Genomic DNA, 22,010 nt, shown 5'->3' on the forward strand with positions numbered 1-22,010 from the left:
CTGTCATTAAAACAACAGTAGCTTTTTAATGACCTGTCAGTCCAAAATATCATGTATTTTCTCGTGGGCTACAAACACATCAACTCTTGGCAATTCTCACCCTCATGTTCATGTTTGAGTTGAGATTTCTAGTAGCTCAAGTACATTCACCCTTCAACTGAGCATCAACTGATGGCATCAACCAACTGCCTAATCACTACCAAAATAGCATAATCATTGGCATGTGTCACTGTCACTACCAATTCATGTACCTGCAAGAAAAAGCATGCACCCACTGACTAGAAAGAGAAAGCCAAGCTCTATGACGAGGGAATGAAATGGCCATGGAGACAATTGTGTTATGAATGCAGGGAGCTCAAAAGAGAATGTCGATGAAGCCAAGAAAGAGTTGAGCCAACACCTATAGAATGAAAGCTCCTTGTGCAAGACCACAAAATGGCATATGACCAATTCCGCAAAGTGTCCAAGCAACAATTTCAAATCAGCATATCCAACTGATGTCCATACATCACAACATGATCAATGGCAATCCGCTCGGCATCCAAGCACATCCACAGTACACTCTAAGTTGTCACAAGATCGCCCACAAGAAATGACGTGTTCTTGCAGCTTCCTTGTCAAAGATATATTTACTTTCACAACAGGAAACTAAGTTCCTCCAACTGAAATAAACATTAACCAAAAACTATGCCACCTCAGTCACAATATAGGCTAAATTGCAATGGAAGGAGCTCTCATAGAAGCAACCTAGCAACTCCAGCCTTTGTTGAATGAATCAGTATGTAAGCAGTGCATACATTGGAAAACCAACACCCACAATTTGCGTGGTGTATAGATACACCCTTTTTTTGAAAAACAAAGCATACAATACATTATCTTATTGGTGGTGTATAGGTACACCATTTGTATGGAAAAAAGCATACAAAACATTATCTTATGCATCTGAATCTCGTTCATAGTCATCACAGTCATGTAATGTATTTGCGCTTGATGGGTCAAGTCTTGCCAAATGATGTTTAATATGGACACGACTTGGATCAGGGATTGTGATACATTTTTCAACATTGTATCCATGCTTCTTTTTAAAACTTCGTGTCCTCGATTTCCAGCAATGAATAATGCTACTGACTTCCACCTCTGTTAATCCCTCATTATTTGGAACCCATTCACGTTTCTTTTGCAAGCATCCCTCGTAGAGTTGTTTTATTGTATATTTTCTCGGGAGATTTTTCAATGGCTTTGGTTCATACCATAAAGCTGTGAATGTTATAGGAGTTCCCTTGTCATCCCTTTCTATCTTAGCAACATTTGTAACCCAAATTGGGCCACCTTGGTCATCCAACTTTGAACCTGGATCAGATGCCCAAACTACAACAAATAGACCCTCTTCAATCTCATTAGATGGTATAAACTCTGGTACGGGTTTGTCTCCCTTCCTGCCACAATTATTTTCGAGGTAAAAGGCATTCCTCTGCTTCCTCCATATCTACTAACATATTTATATCCAAAGGAAAACTTGGTGACCTAGCTTGTTCCAGCTAAAAGGATTCACAGTATTCAATGCTCATTAAGTTTTCTTGTCTTTCTAAAGATTGGATAAGTGCTTCAGTTGATTTAATTGTCTCCAAATTCTTAGTTGATTGCTTTGGATATTTTTGCATCATACTTTGAAGATGTTTAATGAAGGCTTTCAAGCCTTTCATTTCATCTATGTCAAGTGATTTGTTTTTTGCAAGAACAAATTTAGTTTCCTCCAATGGAATTATTCGTTGTAATAAAGCATATGACTCACTCCATAAATGATCTCCATCTACTGAGTAGTGCTTCCATTGCATCGCTGGAATATTGTTATGCATGTGAAACCGAAAGTAGTGTGGATTTGTGTGTCCTATTAGGGCATCATCTCCTGTTTGTAAATATGGCTCTATGAATGATCTCCAATCTACCATCCTCTCTAAGATAGCCACTTCTAATTCTTCCTTGCGAGACCCTCCAATTTTTTTCCCAATTCAAATAGCATATCCTCCATTGTCAAAACATCCATTAACTTCAAGTCACCAGAGATAACACTGAAGATTTGATCTATGTCTTCATGTGTATGGCCGATAAGAAGAAAGCCAACTTCCACTTGTTCAAATATTTTCAAACCAACCAGCATAGAGCATAAAGAAAATATATATTTATATTTGTTCTCTCTCCAACAATTATCAGCTTGTATTCGCAATAATGTGTTAGGTAAACATCCGTGAGCATCTCTGACCTTTATTATTGCTTTCATGATTGATGTAACAACCTGGTTACTATCATGGTCATGCAAACTATCAATCCATACATCACAAAAGATTCGGTATCCATGTACTAATACTCCATGTGTTTTTAGTCCACGTTTGCCCTCCAATGCTGGTGGGATACATCTATATCATGGCAAAGTTGTTGTATTTTGGTCCATGCCATCAATGGTGATGCACATGGACTTATAGACATGTTAAATAGCTTCCTCTCTCCAAGAAGCATACAAATTTCGAGCATCCTGCACATGACGTAAATGGATTGATCGCCATTTAATATATCTTCCTCGTTGCTGCTCACATTTACTATGTTCAATGGCATTTTTCAATTCATCACATGTCTTACATTTTGACATGCTTTGCTTTGATGGTGTCTTGACATGGCAAAAATCTCTACGCCAAATTTTGTACAAGGTTGACTGTGAAATCATGCTCTCATATCTATCTTGTAAAGTCTTATTGACAGTTTCTAGGACGACCTTCTTTGTCATTCCCAAAGGAAGATGTTGTTGACATTCGACATGTCCATCTAGCATTGTTTGTTGAAGATGAGGCTGTGGTAATGCATGGTCTTCGAGAACTTGCTTTAATGTTGCGATTGCATTTATAGTGCTTCCATGACATTTAAGCTTGTAGGTATTTCCATGAATTGTATGAACCACTTTTTCTTTCACCTCTACCCAGATGGTCCAGTATGTGCCATGTGATAGTCTAGTTAACCATTGATATCCTTGATTGCAAATGGGTCTTCCATTAACCATGGGTTTCAATCTAGGTTTATAGTGTCTTATGCTCAAATCTTGATCAGTGCCTTGATGAAGAAAGCATGAAAACTCTTGAAGAAGATAGTTATGTCTATTAGGCACTGTCTTACTCCAAATACCAAGGTGTATGGCTGCACAATCATCTTTCCCAACTTTTCTAATGCAAAGTCTCTTGCAACAAACTCGCATAAGCATCCTTTCCATATTCTCCTCGGATAACATTACATGTCTCTTTGGTTGCCATGATTCTTCGCCTCTTCAGACTCACATACTTTCTTTTTGTAACTAGTGTCTTGCGTTTTCCAGTTGTAAGACCATCAAACCTTGAATCCTTTTCCCTTGAATCTTCATCTCTATAATCAAATGCTGTGTGGGCTTGAGAATTATTTGATGCCTTATAATATCTTGGAAATGGCAATCTCGTAGACATGTTCATTGATGTCAATTTGTTGTTGCACAAATTAAGAAAATTATTGATTTGTGCAACAAGTTGGATATATCCCCCAACTTGTTGCTCAATCCAACCTGTTGCACAAATTAAGAAAATTCTTGACTTGTGGAACAGGTTGGATATATCCCCCAACTTGTTGCTCAAGCAATAGGTTGGGAGTCCACCCCCAACCGTATATCCAATGTGTTGCACAAATCAAGAAAATTCTTGATTTGTGCAATTTTTTGATTTGTGCAACAGGTTGGATATATTTGGAGGATATATCCAACCTGTTGCACAAATTAAAAAAACTCATTAAATTTTGGTTGTATTTTAGGGTTAGGGTACAGGGTTTAGGATTTAGGGTTTAGGGTTAGGGATTAGGATTTAGGATTTAGGGTTTAAGATTTAGAGTTTAGGGTTTAGGGTTCAGGATTTATTGTTTAAGAGTTTAGGGTTTAGGAATTAAATGTTTAAAGTTTAAGATTTACAGAGGTTAAGATGTTTTGGTATCAATTGTTTAAAAGTTTATCCAACCAACCGTATATCCAATCTGTTGCACAAATCAAGAAAATTCTTGATTTGTGCAATAGGTTGGATATATCCAATACTAGGTACGATCCTTTGCAAAGGCTTTACTTTAAGTAATTATAAGTCTACCTAGTTAAAGTATCCTACTTATTAGGGACAAGCACATAGGCTAAAAGCACACCGATTCATATTTTCTTACATTCATGTTGCATGGTGTATCAGAAGAAATGAAGAAGTATGTGATAAGAAATATTCATAAGAAATATGTATTCCATATCATGGATTCATACCATGGATATCTGGTGGTTGCTAAAGTATAAAAAATGTGGATCTCAAACCAAACTCAGCTAACCTAGGTGGCATACTAACTGAGCCACTAGCTAGAGTACATAAAGATAGCTATCATCCAACTATTATTCATGGGCGGTGTACCAACCGCATCTGCAGCTAACAAGTTGGTGACATAAATGCACAATGGTCACCCTGGCATATCACAAGTGGAGCTCGATATCTCAACAAGGGTGTCCACCTTTGTGCCACTTCAGGAAAGTGTGACACCCAAGGCCTCCCAAAATACAAAATATTTGGTCCGATCAGACCTCAATCGAGGTATTTTAGCTGACCAATGTTTGCCACATGTCACGATTAGGACGTTCGGGAAAAAAAACCTCGTTCGAGGTATTTGGTAACTCTTACACATCAGCATTTTCATACCTCATTCGAGTTATTAAGTTGACATGGCATATTAAAGGTGTCAAAAATACCTCGATCGAGGTATTTTGATTTCCTACATGTAATGTAAGGTGGTAGGCCCTTTATTCTAGGTAGGCATACCTTGTTCAAGGTATTTGGCCTACATGGAATGATGAAACCTCGTTCTAGGTATTTTCATGGCAGATGACATGGAAGGGGGTGTCCACATCATGCACTTTACCATGCATGAGGAATACTTGGAACGAGGTATTCCTTGCATGCATGCTTAGGCATGCAAATACATCATTCATGCCAATGCATGCCATTTGAAGGTCATCCATTTCCTGTGCATGCATTAGCATGCGAATACCTTGAACCATCAATTAATGGGGGCTTATAAGGCATGATTTAGGCTATCCTTATGTCTTTAATTTGATACCTTAATCGAGGTATTTGATTCATTGGCATATATTTTTTGGCTATTGGTATCATTTAGGCTAAGGGTGCATGAACATTTGATACCTCAATCGAGGTATTTGAGGCATTGGCATATATTTGAGGCTATAGGCTATTCTAATGCCTTTTAATGTGATATCTCATTCGAGATATTTGAGGCATTGGCTTATGTTTAATGATTGGCTTTAAAATTTTCACATGTCTTAAAATCCATGGTCTCCACGTTCTTGCAAAGTTTAAGTTTCATCCGACATCGAATTTGGATATGTGCGAGCATCAAATAGGTACCAAACTTTGCACTTGTCTTATCCTAGGTGGTTTCCATGTTCCTACAAAGTTTCATATGCATCGGAGGTGGAGTAATAGCAGACACAATAGAACGACATGCTACCAAGGCATGTGCAATGTTCCTCTTCTTGATAGATGCATAAGAATGATGAACACTATTAAGGACCTCACTACATGTTGTCATGTCTCTACGTGCACCAATCCCAGCAAGCTTTCTACACTCTACCAATTTAGGATGATCAATCAAGCAAGTGAGAAGAGTAGACTGAGAATCAAGAGTAAGATCAACAAAGAAAGACTCTACTATCCTATTAACACAATGATGAATGTTTGTCATTGGTAAGACACTTGCTCTCGATCCATCACTAGTGTGAGGTGGGGGAAGGGGATCAAATGGCATGAGGAGGAGGAGGAGATGGGGGAGGAGGGGGGGTGAGAGGAGGGGGGGAGGAGGGGGGGCAAGAGAAGGGGGGCTAGAGGAGGGGGGGTTGGCTCATTGGCAGCACAAATTCTAGCTCTCGATGCTCTCTTTCGCTCACGAGCCTGCCTCTTTCGCTCTTCCTCCACAACATCAGCGGCAAGGGGTCTCTTTTTCCTATCAGCTCTATTAGCTCTACGGCTTTGAGAACCCATTCTCAATTAAGCTAGGAATCGGTAGGGGAAGGCCATAAGGAAAACGCTTCAAAGTAGAAGGAGGTGTGAAGATTATAGAGAGAAAATAAGAGCAAGGCTTCAAACTAAGAATGAATGAAATGAGCCTAAACAAAGTGCCCTCTTATAGGAAAGTTAGACACCCCTACTTAGATTTGATTGGATTACATTTGATTTGATTTGATTTGATCAGATTTGATTAGATTATATTTGATTTATTCTTGTAATATCAATGAAATAAGTGGTTGTCCTAATTTGACATAATCTAGTAATTTGAATGGATTGGGTGGTTCCCTTAATTTTTGATGATTTGAATCAATTGAGTATATGATGGAAAAATTTCTAATTTGATTGCTTCTTACAATTTGGGGTGATTTTAATCTATACATACAACTATACAATATATGATTAAATATAAGGTTAATTATTTGATTTTAATTTAATTAAACCAGCTTACCGCGAGAGAAGAGGACCTAACTATATGACTATTCTAATGTAAATTAAGTGGGCATAATATTTTAATACATGATAACATAACACATCATTTTTCATGTTACAACATCATGCATGCATGCATGCCACGTACATCGTGCATGCATGCATGTACACTACATCATGCATTAGACCATCCACCTTCCATGCCTTAAATGCATGAGAGTGCATGATGATGTGGCAAGATGTTTTTTACATGCATGGAGCTTATAGACGCTTTGCAGGATTTTAAAAAAAAAACAAAATTCTGTGTGGTTGAACAAAATGTTGTGTATGCTGTGTGGTTGCAAGAATCCCATTTCTACAGTGTGCAATTCAATTCTTACAGCCAACCACATTTTAATTTGCATGATTCCACGCACATCTATAGCCGATGATTACAATTCCAAATAAAACATTACAATCCAAAACGTTTAATTCACAAGGCATTCATTGATAGAACATTGCACAAGAAAATTGAATGCCAAAAAAAAAAGAGGAGTGTATATTAATTCATAGCCCAAAAAGTTCTTGTATATACATATAGCATGAAGCCAAGCCAATGTGGCTTCAAGTACAAAATAAGAGGAGTGTATATACAAGAGAGGCACGAAGCCAGGCCAATGGCTTCAAGTACAAAAAAGAGTAGCTAGCACTAATTCTAGCTCTACTTCTATCACTAATCTAAATCATCCGCATCCTCACTCCCTTCTTCATGACCTTCTTCATTGCCTTCTTCATCGCCTTCTTCATCACCTTCTTCCTCCTTAGTATCCTCACCTTCTTCCTCCTGAATATCACGAGGGGCCTATAAATGAGGGACATGTATCAATGTATGAAAAATCAAATCTTTATTTACAACGTTGACATTATTTAAGTACTTTTAAATACCTGTGGGGCACTCCAATAGCCCGGACATACTGCTCCTCAGTATTCAACCCCTCATCATAGAAGTGCCTCCATGTATGACATTTGCGATGTCCATGATGGTAGGCTATCTCGCAGGAGTAGGGTATCTTCCCACCATGATATCAAGCTGCAAGATGACACAATTTGTAGAGGGGTTAGTACAAACAAACAACCTCCTAATAAACCACATAAGCATAATATAATTTGAGATCGTTACTAACAAATTGGGCCTCCCATGATTCAATACCCCCTGCTCCAAAATTGCATGTTTCCATATTGCTCCATTTGGATCCTTCGTGCCTCCACGTACTGTAGACTGGGGTCCACCTTCATTGCCTTCATCGCTTTCTTCCACTGAGGCTTATGAGCGATGTGGGGCTGGCCCCTTGGTGGTTGACCTCCCTCTCTCCTGCCAATCTCGACTAGTGCTTGCCTCTTAAGCAAATATCTCTTATTGGCAAGTATAATGGTAATTTTTGACTTTGCCCATTTCTCTTTGAACTCAACATTGGAGGGATTGGGGTACCTAGAGCGTATAGCATTGATGGTATCATCAGTCAAACTTGAGACTTGGATTGGGTATGAACAGTGTGAACCCATTTGGTCTCAAAAGCACCTCTTACAGTGTATGGCCAGTGATATTGGTGAATTATAATCTTCCACCCTCTCATGTTATGTTATCCCTCCTAATTCCAGGGAAACATAAATTCAAAATCCCAGATGTTTATCTAGAGCCTTTGATTGATGAGGTGGAGGTACTTTGAGAGGTATCAAGGTGCATGACCCTCCCTCATCATGAGACTTCAACTACAAGGCAGTCTTGATGTGGACGATGCATAACTTTCCAGGCTATGGCGAGCATTCACGTAAGCATTGAACTTTTAATTATGAGTAGAAAATCGATGTGGCACCCTAAACCCACCTTGCTTACACAATTATGTCTATTGTTTAGGTCTCACTACATCGGGTTATCATGCATGTCCTATTTGTGGTCCTTCGCTAGTTGCTTCACGGGCAGATGCGTTGAATAAGATCATCTATGAGAATCACCATCGATTTCTCCCACCTAGTCATCCTAGATATGTTGCCCCTTGGAATGAAGTCCCCCCATAGTCACTCACTGTAGGAGATTGGATGAGAATTTGGGACCTTGAAGGGCTTTGTGAGGCAAAATGCAAGGCCCAAAGGTAGCATGGATGAGGGTTGGTTGGTACAAGAGTCACTTGTATATATTTCTAAGTTTCTTGTTGATGTGGATAGCTCTCTCCCACGACTATGGAGAGATGATGAAGACCTAAGGATGACCTCTATTGGGCCTCAAGGAAAAGGACAAAGAAAAGTACTGCACACGGAGTTGCTTAGTAGTCCAAACCTCTATTGCATGCTTAAGGGTGGTTGCAAGCTAAGGGTGTCCACCTTTTGGCCACTGCCCGAACTTTTCAAGGGTGAAAAACATGCCATTTTGCATAGTAAATGGGTAATCGCACCTAGCTCCCTAAGGATTCACTCTTTCAAGTCTTCTTATGCAACATCACACATGTATTTGAGCACAGAATGACATGATCCAATAAAAAATTAGAGATATATAGCTCCGCTTTTTCACTGGTGTCATTTTAGGTCATAGGGTTGGTCACACTTTTTAGCAAATAGACAGTGTGACATTAAACCATTAATATCTTACTCATTCTACATGAAATGGTGCTACAAATTGATAAGAAGGCACATCACATATTGTAGATCTTAACTTCACTTTCCAAGATTTTTTTGAAAGCTTTATCTAATTAAAATAGATTTTTTATCTTTAATAATTAAGGGAAAATGTATTTTTTGGTGCACCATAGCTTGTTTAGCCAAGTTTGAATTATTTTTGACACTTTATTTAATTGGGGGTTAATGGACATGTAAGCGTATGTGTAGCAAGTGTTAAATCTAAAATCCAATAGTTAGATTTTATGGGATCTACATTTGAAATTTACTTCAACTTGTTAGAGGATTGGTAAAGGAAATTAGAAAAAAATATAGTAATTTGTAGAAGTTTTTTAATACACCCAAAATCACACGTATATTAAGCTTTGACTTGGTGAAGCTATAAAAAAGGATTGGTGAAATTTGCATAAGGGAAGGGTCAATTTTGCCTTCCCTAAGTGAAAACCCCATGTATGTAAAAACGGTCACACTAGCCAAATACCAAGGTTAGACAGGATTGGTGTTAGGCATGGAAGTGTAGGTTTGGGGAGTTACCAAGCCTAGTGGCAACATTTTTGGTGGGTATCTTGTCCATGTGGAAGGTTGACATATCATCATTCTTGAGAGACCTCAACATGCCACATGGGCATTGAGGCCATGTCAACAAGTCACCTAGTGCCACTTGGGGCTCACATGCCACCTCATCATACCACATCATATGCCACACTAGCCAAATACCAAGGCTAGATAGGATTGGTGTCAGGCATGGAAGTGTAGGTTTGGGGAGTTACCAAGCCTAGTGGCAACATATTTGGTGGGGTATCTTGTCCATGTGGAAGGCTGACACATCATCATTCTCGAGAGACCTCAACATGCCACATGGGCATTGAGAACATGTCAACAAGTCGCCTAGTGCCACTTGGGGCTCACATGCCACCTCATCATACCACATCATATGCCACATCAGCCCCTACATTCCACCTCATTCTACCACCTCATTCTTGCTAGCTCATACTTGCCACCTCATACAAGAATCACACAACATCCTCTTGGTAGGTTCCACATCATGAGCATGAATGATGCCACGTCATATGCGATTTTTCTATTTTTTTTAAATTTCTATCGAGTGTCTAATAGCACATCGTCATATGCGATTTTTCTATTTTTTTAAAATTTCTATCGAGCGTCTAATAGCACGTTTATAGGCACGTCTGTCTGTTATATAGACATGCATGTCACTTTTCAGAAGAATAGATGATAGCTTATGAAGTAGAAGCAATTTTGATCTTTGGGTCACTCAATTTACAGCAATTATTTGAACTTATGCCAACATTCGATTCTATTGGACAGACATGCAAGACCCAAAAATGCAATCTTTCTTCTTGTTGTAGCAGTTCTGTTTCTAAAATATACAGACCATCCATGATGGCTTGATACATTAGTCGAATAGATTCCCTATCACAAGAAAAAACATATTGCAATCCTTGCCTTATGGGCCCTTCATCTACATTTTCATTAGCGATGTATGGAAGCTCTACTTCCTTTCCAATTTGGCATTGGCTATTGTGATACCCATCCTTAGATTCACCTTTCCAAAATAGGCTCATAGCAAGATCAACAAGATCATATCTTACAATAATGTTCCCTTTCCTCACATTAGCATATGCTTCGCTAGTCACGATGTTGAGCTTGAGGTAGAAATCTATAGACCTTTGAGGTATTTAGGGATTTGACTTTTTCCAAGAGCTAGGCACATTGACGACAAGCCCAATGGATGCAATATTTCTCCACAGCATATCTTTGGAGTTGGTTTGTAGTCTTCAAACTACCACAATCTATAGCCAATGCAACTCCAATAAGTCCTTGAGCAAGGAAATCTTTTGCTCCTTTGTGCAGATCACAATAGCAATAGCAGCCTTGCCTTCCTTTAGCTTCACTTCAGCTCTCACAAGAATCTACCTAGCTCTCCTTTGGGCTCTAGGCGTCCTCCAACTTTGATACTAGTTGTTGGGAGGAAGAAAGAGATCCGAGAGCAGAGGAGAAAGAGAAATGATCTGATAACGTAGTATGTGGTGCATGCTAAGTCACCCTAAAGTTCTTATTAAGAAGAATGATATATATATATACAAGGGTATGAACCTAGGCCATTGGCCTTTACCCCCATTAGGGAGTATATAGAAACTAGAGAGGTGATGGAGGAGCTATGAGAGAGCTTCGAGGCCATGAAGGATGGGACAAGGAGCAACCACGATGGAGAAGACAATGATGCAGGTCTCTAGGCTAGGAAGGATGCAGAGAGCAACCATGGTGGAGCAAGTTGCAGTAGCCACAATGCAACTTGTTATCTAGAACCACTTTTGCAAATTTGGAAAGTCAGGCACAAGACGCTACAACAAGATTATGAAAAGTTTGTGCACGAGCTTGGATTGTCTTTCAAAAGTTTTAAAAAGCAATCTTTTGTCATGACATATTTCCAAACTAGAGTGGAAGTCTTAGAATCACCCCATCTTGATGTAATTGATCAATTTAAGCACCTTCAAGAGATGCTGAGGAAATCAGATGAAGCTATTGTATGGACTAAGAAAAGAGTGGAGGAGCTGAAGGAGAAAATACGTAGCCTTAGGATGAGGAGGAAGGAATCAAGAAGCAAGTTCTTCATGTACATAGTCAGACTACGGTATTGACGATGGCGATAATAGTTAAATTGGATTCCTATCATGTTATGCAATAGGGTCCAAAATTCTCTATCTGCAAGACCCACATCATAGATGACTTCATGATCTAATGGCCTTTGTGCTATCACCTTGTGCATGTTTTTTGCTTTAGGGTGTTTATGGATGGAATCTTGGCATGTAGACTATGCAACGTGCCACTGCCTAAGTCATGGAGAGATCAAATGTGCGTGTCTACTACAACTAGATGCTATATCTCAATTTTCCATTTGGGCAAAATTTTAAAAAGACAATAAGCTTGAAATGAATAAGCCCAAGCCTGACTACCAGGAAAAGAGCTTGAAGGGAGGAACCAACCCCCTTCAAGAAAGGAGAAAGAAGGGCCGAGCCTGCACTAAGGAGATCAAAGCAAGAAAAGAGGAAGCGACATGAAGGGAGGGGCTAGGCTCTTGAAGGGAGGAACCAGCCCCCTTGAGGCCCCCTTCTGGAAAGGAGCAAGGAGGGTCGAGCTTGCAATCAGGCAGCTAAAAAAGGTGACCTGCTCAAAGCAATGTGGAGCTAGCCCCCTGAAGGAAAGGAGTCTTTGAGATGTAATATATATGTAATCTATTGAATTATTAACATTCTCCAAAGTTTACTTGGGCAATGTATATATTTTAGAATAGTACTTTGCAGCAGCAATGCAATTCGTTTTAGTATAGCACTGTTTGATTGCAGCTTGGAGCTTGGTTGCACACTAGGATTACAAGATGAATGGCATACAATTCATTCATTTAGGATTTTTGTTCACTAGTCTAATGGATGAAATCTAACAATAGATAAAGAGAACTAGCCTAAAGGGGATTGTTTTTGTATAGCACTTTGCAACAACACGATCTATTTTAGGATAGCATGACAGTAGTGCAGTATAAGTGGTCGTAAGGGCGGCGGTGGTTGCTATGCACTAGGATATTAACTATTACTAGTGCAGTTGTTTTCTTCTATTATTACAAGCTGGATGGCATATGAGTCATTCATTTAGGATTTGTAAATTAGTTATGGGGTTTACTAAAACAAGCATGGTGATTGTTGGGATATACTTAAAACAAGCAGGAGATTTATTGTTTGGGATCAGGGATTTGTGACTCAGATTTAAAACTTTATTTTAAAACATTTTGAACATTTTTAAATTAACCTTGGGCTGTTTTAAAATGGTCCAATAGTAGCGAATTTGAACCGGGACCGTCCATTCGGTTATCGTGCAGTAAATCCATACACCGCTTGGTATATCAACACAACACCGCATAGCAAGCTGTTATACCATTCTATGTTAACTACACCGAGTAGTGTTCCACTACACTGTGCGGTATAATGTGATGCACCGAGCAGTGTTTAGCTACATCGCTCGGTGTTGTTAATCATATATAAACTAGCACCACGCTAGTACTATTCACATAATCAGATTCCTAGAATTCCATGGAGTCTTGGGAAAAACAAGAAGCATAAGAAAGAGGATAAACAAAGATACAAATAAATTTGTAAGTTTTGTTAGTCCTTGTAAGTTCAAAATAGTATCTGCTTCTGATGGTGGGCTCACTTTTGCTGATCGGAATCCACTCCAGTTAGATACTATTTGGCTCATTAGCATTTACATACAATCAGGTAAAGAGTAAGTTAGTTGCATGTGACATTGTACGTGGCTTTGGAAAAATAGATGATTTTAATTTTTTGCATGAAGTATTTGAGTTGTAACTTGTCTAGACTCTTTGGAAAGACTTGTCACTTAGGATTAGGTAAAGAGTTTGCTAGTTGCATGGCTTGGGATTTTAGTTTAGTTGCATGACTTAAGATTTCAATCTAGTTGCATGAAATATCATAGGTACTAGCAAGCTTTGGAAAAATGGAAAAGTAGACATTACAAGTTGCATGAAAGGATTCACTTTAGGAAAATATTATGTTTGTGTGTATGTTTTTCTTGATTTTAGCATATGTAATTATTTATAAGCATGTAGCTATAGCTTGTAACTATATTTCAAAAAAAATTCAATGAGCCGGTTGGAGGTTCGCTTAAGCTGACCTGGAACAACTCATTCATTGATGAATAATATTATACCATGTGCCGGTTGGGGGTTTGCTTAGGCCAACTTGGAACATCTCGCATGTGGTTAAATTTTATACTATATATAAGTAAAACTCTACAAACTAGGATTTAAGAGTGATGAGGAAATATTTGACTTCGAGCCGATTGCATCCTTGCTTATGCCGGCCATACTTTCTTGATTGATCTCGCTCACTCACTTTCTCTAAAGATTGTAATTACAATTTACCATGGAACAGTGTTTGTAAATCTTTAATTTAATTGACAAAAGTCTACGATTTTTATGTTGCATATGGTGATACTAATTTTGCAACATGTTTTGTGAATTGTGTGATAATAGTATTGCATTATTTACAATTCCACTTCATAGTATGAGTCATGACAATCGTGCAACCCATATCGCAATGCTTCTATGTTAATTACTTCAACAATTGCACAATAATAATTTGACATAATACGTCGCATGATATAGCATTGCATTATTTAAACATCTACATTAGTTATTTCAATTGCACATGTTTCATGAAGTGTGTGATAATATCATTTCATTATTTACAATTTCACTTCAAAGTATGACAATTCAATGTGAAGCACTTCAGGCTCTTCACAATAATAATTTGACAAAATGTGTTGTTATAAGCACCAACACATTGCTATACATTTCAAGTTACAAGATGTTTGTATTCATGTCTTGGAGTTTGCATGTCCGGAAACATTACTTTTACAAAAAATGGGCTCGGAAAAAAAGGATCCAATAGATGGCAATATCCATATAAGATGTAGATTGGAAAAAAATGAAGCCAGTAGACATGCAAAAACTGGAGCCAATGGATGTGGCATGCCAAAAAGGATTTACGTGAAGGTTTTTACATTATAGCTCATCTTGCAATGGGAGGAGGTTGGTGGGTGCCTTGGGCCACTAGCAAGATGTGTAGTCCATGTCGGTACAAGACCACGAAGCATCCATAGATGATGGTAAGCCCCAGCAACATGCTAGCGATGATCAATTGCATGACAAGAATGATTGAGATTATGTGGAAGCTATTAAAACAATGTTTTGCTTTATGAGAATTGACTCAAAACTACATTGAATATAAACTAAATGAAAAATTATTTCAATATACCATCATAAATAAAATTGATGAAGATTGAAAACAAAGTGAATATTGTTGCAGTATACCATTGTAACAAATCTTTAATACAATTCTTGCAACTTGGTTAACCACACATGCCAAAAAAATGGTTTAATATTATATGTCAAGTTGTATACAAAATTTTTATATTCTAATCATTTATATTCTACATAGCCTCGGATCAGGAGAGTACATTGCACTAATGCCGAGCATGTCATACAACTCACATGCCACAGGAGCATTGCACACTACACATGCACTTCTTGTTGAGATATCGAGCTCCACTCCTGATATGCTAGGGTGACCATTGTGCATTTATGTCATTGGCTTGTTAGCTACATATGCGGTTGGTACACCGCCCATGAATAATAGTTGGATGACAGCTATCGTTATGTACTCTAGTTAGTGGCTCAGTTAGTATGCCACCTTAGTGAGCTGAGTTTGGTTTGAGACCCACATATAGGGTTCACCTATTCTTTTGTACTTCGAGTTCTTTTGGCTTTCACAACAAAGAAGAGGAAAACTGTTTTCAGCTTCCACCTTTGTGTATATTCCCCCATTGTGTATGTGAGAAAGCTACAAGTGAGACTCCTTCCTTCTCTCCCACTCTCTTCACATGGTATCAGAGCTCGGTTCGTGGTAAGGAGCTCAAGAAAGCAAACCAAGTTCGCGGTGTCCTAGTAAGAGGATCATTGTTGCTTTCCTTTTTTTTCGAGTTTGGGAGCAAATCTCTGTAGGTAGCATAACCGAAAAGTGCAAGAGTGCACTGTCTCAGATTAGGATGCCCTTCACAATGTGGCGAAAGGGCAGTAAATACTACGGGAGAGGGCGAGGCCCTTGGTGAAATTATTTTTTTGATTCGAGGCCATTTCGGGGCCTTCGAGGCCCGTTTTGGTGGCGGAATTTTTTCACAGGCACTCAGGAAAGTGCCCTGTTTTTGCTATGTGACCACTGTTCTACAGGTCGTTGAATAGTTATCATAGAAATCACATCGTATGCCTATGCGCAGAGATATTGGGAGTGATAGAATCAATCTTGTTGCCCATCGATGCATAATCGTCACTAGGAAGTGACTGTGTGGTCAAATACCACTCTCGTCAGTTTTGCAGATTTTCCCTTGTGAGGCAGAAGTTGTGTTTTTTTGCAGTGATAGAATATTTTGTAGTGTTCTATAATGGCGTCTAATGCTCTTTCACAGATTGTCAGTGAAAAGCTTGACAAGAACAACTTCCAAGCATGTAAGTTTAGAATGACGAATTTCCTTAAGGGAAAAGGCTATTGGGAGTTCATTATTGGAGCTGAACAAGAACCAATTATTCCTAATGTTCCCAATTAGCAGGAGTTGCAAGCATTTAAAGGATCACATGAGAGAGCCATAAAAGTTATGTACTAGCTATCTATCAGTATTTCAGATTCTATGATTGTGCATATTCAGGATGCAAGCATGCCAAAGGAGGCATGGGATACTTTGACAAAAATGTATAGCACAAATATGTAAGCCACAAAAATGCAGCTCAAGCAGGAGTTGCATAACGTGCAGAGAGAAAATATGAGCATCAATGACTACCACATGAAGGTGAAGAAGATTGCAGATGCACTTGCTTCTATTGGGTTGCCAGTGTAAGTTGATGATTTAGTTTCTGTGACCTTGAATGATCTAGGAAAGGATTATGCACAATTCCGGACATCCATTGCCATCCGTGAGAATTTTCCTGATTTTGAGGAGTTGATTGCTCTTCTAAATTCTGAAGAGCAGAGAAATAGTGGTGCATCTTCTTCAAGAGGAACTTCAAAAGAAGCTATCTTCTACTCAAATGCTGAAAGAGGTAGAGGTAGAGGTAGAGTAGGCCAATTTGGAGGCCGTGGTAGAAATTAGAATATGTAGCAAATTCAAGAAAAGCAGTCCTATGGAGAAGGACATGGTAACTTTAGAGGCAGGGGGAGCCAAAGAGGTCATGGTGGATGGCAGAGAGGCCAAAATGCAAACAGCAATGTTGAATGCTACTACTATGGTAAAATGGGTTATATGGTTAAAGACTGCTATAAAAAGTAGAATGACATCATGACTAGAAAATTGCAGCAAGGCAATTATGCATCCTCTAGTAGACAGGGTGATGACAGAAATGAGGATCTATTTATGGTGCAACGCATGACCAATTCTGTGACAAGTGCAGAAGAAAGCAATGATGTGTGGTATGTTGACTCAGGTGCGTCAAACCACATGATAGGTCATGCAGAATGGATGCAAGATGCAAGGAAAATGGAAAGACCAGGATTTCTGGAGACTGATGATAATACTGCACATCCTATTGTGCAGATTGGTAAAATTCCTTTGTCTATGCAGGATGGAAAAAAGAAATACCTATCTAATGTGATTCATGTCCCAAATATCACAAAGAACCTAGTTTCTATTGGTCAAATGGTTGACCAGGGCTTGTAGGTCAGATTTAATCCTCATGGATGCTTTGTTGAGGATATGAGAAATAAAGGTCACTTGATAGCAATATGGAAGAAGAAGGGCAGGATGTTTACGTTGGATGTGGACATGCCTGAATTGACTATAGCAATGTTTGCACATGGTATTGGTGTAGTTGTAGATATTGATATCTGGCATAAATGCATTGGTCATGTTATTGTACAACGACTTAAGTTAATGTAGGCCCAAAATATTGTTGCAGGATTGCCTAAGTTCAAGGTTGCAAAAATGCATAAGGTATGTGAAGCCTGTTAATTTGGAAAACAAGCAAGGAAACCATTTCCTAGACATGTTCAAGAGAGTAAGAGGCCATTGGAATTAATCCACTCTGATGTGTGGACTACTAAAGCTACATCTATTGGAGGCTGTCATTATTTTATCACTTTTATTGATGACTACAGCAGAAAAGTTTGGGTGTATTTTATGAAAAAGAAAAGTGTAGTGTTTGGGCATTTCAAAGCTTTTAAAGCTATGGTTGAAAAAGAAACAGGCCTGCAAATAAAATGCCTAAGATCAGATGGAGGGGGAGAGTATCTCTCAAATGAGTTTGCAAGTTTCCTGCAAGAGCATGGCATAAAGCAACAATATTCATGCACTCATACCCCATAGCAAAATGGACTTGTAGAAAGGAAAAATAGGCATATTGGAGAGGTATCTCGTGCCATGCTCAACGAAAAAGACCTGCCAGAGTATTATTGGGCTGAAGCAGTTGCTATAGTAGTCTACATAATGAACACGACTCCCACTGCAGCAATACATGGCATGATGCCAAAGGAGAGGTATATTGGTAGGAAACCAGATATTTCTCATTTGAAAGTTTTTGGTTGCATTGCCTATGTTCATGTGCCAGATGAGTTGAGATCCAAGTTGGATCCAAAAGCTGAGAGGCGCATCTTTATGCTATAACCCTTCTACTAGTAAGTTTACAATGAGCAAAGATGTTTTTGATGAGATGAGCAGCTGGTATAAACCAATAAATGTTATTGATGATGTAGATGCACAAATGGTAATGCTGCACAGAATTCACATCAACAATCACAAAATATTAGTGGACCTGTAGTGTCCTCTAGCAGTGGTTCACATACTTCGCCATGGACAGGCAGATTGAGATCAGGAAGATCTCCTTTTAAAAGCAATGCAGATAGTGGTATGCAAGTATCATGAAAAGGAAAAGAGAAAGTAGATCAGCCCATGGTTGATGAGAATGCAGGTCACTCTTATGTCGATGGTGAATCTAGCCACGCCTCAAAACAGAGCCTTGATGATGAGTTGGATATTCCTTCTATTGTTACACCTAGAGTAAGGAAGACAAGGGATGTTTTGAGAGCACCTGGTAGTCAGCCTATTTTGCACAGGTCTACCAGAGCTAGGTATCCTATGGATAGGCTGAAATATGATGGATTTATAGCCATTCACTATGCCTATATGGTCAAAGTGATACATGAACCAGAACCCACTTCTTTTGAGCAAGCCATGGGAAAAGAAAAATGGGAGAAAGCCATGGATGAAGAAATGGATGCCTTGGAAGCAAATGCTACATGGAAATTGGTGCCTTTGCCTAAAAACAAGAATGTAATTGGCTGCAAGTGGGTTTATAAGGTGAAGCACAATGCAGATGGTTCTATGAATAGATATAAGGCAAGATTAGTTGTCAAGGGGTATGCACATACATATGGCATTGATTATGAAGAAACATTCAGTCCGGTTACAAGGATGGCAACCGTAAGAGAAGTCATTGCTATGGCTTCATCAAAGGGATGGTCTTTACATCAGATGGATGTAAAGAATGCTTTCTTGCATGGTGATTTGCAAGAAGAGGTCTATATGGAGCAGCCTTCAGGTTATGTTGATGCTATTCATCCTGAGTTTGTTTGCAGGTTGAAGAAAGCCTTATATGGCTTGAAGCAGGCACCTAGAGCCTCGGGGGGGTCACTATGTATAAACCCTCTATATCACGTGCGTTCAAGGCCTATATTTAAAATCCCTTATCTGTAAAAAAATTCATTAATAAAATGTACCCCTTTTCTATACAAATCTGTAAATTTTTTCCAAAACTATTTTAAATAGTCCCTTATGTATATTTATTTCTGTAAATTTTAGAAATAAAAAAAATCCTTTTGTTGAACTCACGTGATAGGGTTACATATGATGAGTGACCCCCCCGAGCCTAGAGCATGGTCTGACAAGATAGAACAATATCTTGTCACTATTGGCTTTCACATTTCCAAGGCAGATTTCTCACTTTATGTGAGAAAAACAAAGAAAGGAATTATGATGCTTGTCATTTATGTTGATGATTTGATCATCACAGGTGATAGTGATGAAGACATCCTTCATGTGAAAATGCTATTGATGCAAAAGTTTGAGATGAAGGATTTGGGAGAGTTGCGTTACTTCTTGGCATTGAGGTGATTAGATCCACAAGTGGGATATGGCTCTTGCAAAGGCAGTATGGATTGGGATGTGCAAACTACAAAATCCTCTAATTTTCTTGCAATCATGCTAGCTTCTTCTTTGCACTTCATCCACTTTCACTTCATGGACCACTCTATGCACTATAGTATTCTTAAGACCTTGTTTATTATATGTTGAACTTGTGCCTCTAGAGAGATTGGCTATAAGCCATGTTACAACATCATGGTCATCATTGAGCTTCTCTTGAGGGCATGTGAATTGGTGTTTAAACGGAGCTCTCTTAATAACAAAACCACATCCATCATGTTCACCCTTGCCATTTCTAGACCCAAAGAAAATCCACATCATGTCTAGACTGGTCAAGGTTTGAACCTTGAGACAAAGTGGAGTCCACGAGTTGATTTAAATTGAGAGGCAGCACCATCTAACTACACCCAATGTTGTTTTATATTTTTTGCATGGGGATCTTCTTTTTAAGCCATTCCCAATGCAGTAGAAAAGTATACTGCATAAATAAGGTGTCATCTTCCCTATCATCCGAAATGTAGAAATGATGTGTGTGTTGCACTAACCTGGACTTCTGTACTAGCGTGGAGTATTGTGAGTCAGTAAGAAGATTGGCATCAGTTGTCAAAGAATCAAGCAAATGATTGTACGTGATATGCACAAGAATTGTTATCTGTTTGTTGTACCAGTGAGAACTTTGTATCTCATCATGTTCTTGAAATGAATAATTATTTGCAAAAACTATGACAAAGACATTTGTGTCATGAGGAAAATTGGCAAGGTGCGTCCTGAACTGCTTATCCTACCAATTATGACCTATAAGCTCCCTTGGCTGAGTGCTCTTATACAATAGGAGCCATCTCTTTTTATCACATCCTTCGACATTGGCATTTACAAATCTCCTCCATTTTTGAGAAATAGGGTTGTCTTCCCTCATTTCACATTTGGACAAACATGAAATTGTCTCTTCTTCATCTTCAGTCTATAATGCTTGCATGTGCCATGAATGCACTCGATATGGTGCCACTAGTGGTCTACCTTTGGACAAACCATTGGCTCCCAAAGAGACCTTAGTCTACAAAACCTAGTCTCCCTTGCAACACGTGATGAGGATCCAAGTGACCTATAGACTGCGTATTCATCAGGGAGACATGGGCATTGACCCCCATGGAGCAATGCTCCAACACGACCACATCTTAAATCATTCATAGCTTGCTAGGCCAAGTCAAAGTCTATTTGTGTTTTGTAACAACAAACATTCCCATCTTTGAGTTTCCTAATGTAATAGGACTTACAATGCTCAAAGCTCCTCTGCCCAATTAAAATTTCAAGATTCTGCTCCATAAACTTGAGATACAACTCTGTTTGCTGACCCAACATGAGGGAACAACACTACACAAAGCTCTCTTTTTGCACTACAATGAGGAAAACAAATTTACAAAACACAGTATGTGCAAAGATGCGGTCCAATTGAACTAATCAACCTAAGGGAAAACAAAACAATTTCAACCCTGTGGGGGTTAAAGGTCACTGTGCCTTAACCCCAGTTATGTACAATACTCAGACACATATATAAATGAATGAAAAAGAAGATTAGGGTGGTTCTGCACCCACCAAAACTTGTGTGGCTCTCTGTCTCTCTCTCTCCTTCTTCCATTATTGCTTCCATTGAGAGCACTCTCAACTGGTATCAGAGCCCGAGTGATCTAGCTGAGCGTGCGTGAATGAATGCTTGAAGCTCAGCAGCTCTGTGGGAGGAAGGAGAAGCTCTGTGGGAAGCTTTGTGGGTGACTTTACTTGCATCCGAGTGTGCAGAGACCTTGGAGGAACCTTTGGAAAAGTCACTTTGGCTTTACGAAGTGGTTTTGAGAGCCTGTTAAGAGCTTTCAAAGAAAAAGTCGTTTTTTGAGCTTTTCCCTGTTCCGTTCGATGACAGAGACTCCGTATTGACTTGTAGAGGCAACTATTGCTTGCTTTTGGTGTCCACATTACTTCAGGAGCCTGGAAACACCTCCATTCCTGAATCTGGGATCATTTCATTGGATTTCTGAGTCACTGTGTCAG

Source organism: Dipteris shenzhenensis, chromosome 30, assembly GCF_047967505.1.
Source record: "Dipteris shenzhenensis isolate YYH24624 ecotype China chromosome 30, Dip_SZ_1.0, whole genome shotgun sequence".
Classification (NCBI taxonomy): Eukaryota; Viridiplantae; Streptophyta; class Polypodiopsida; order Gleicheniales; family Dipteridaceae; genus Dipteris; species Dipteris shenzhenensis.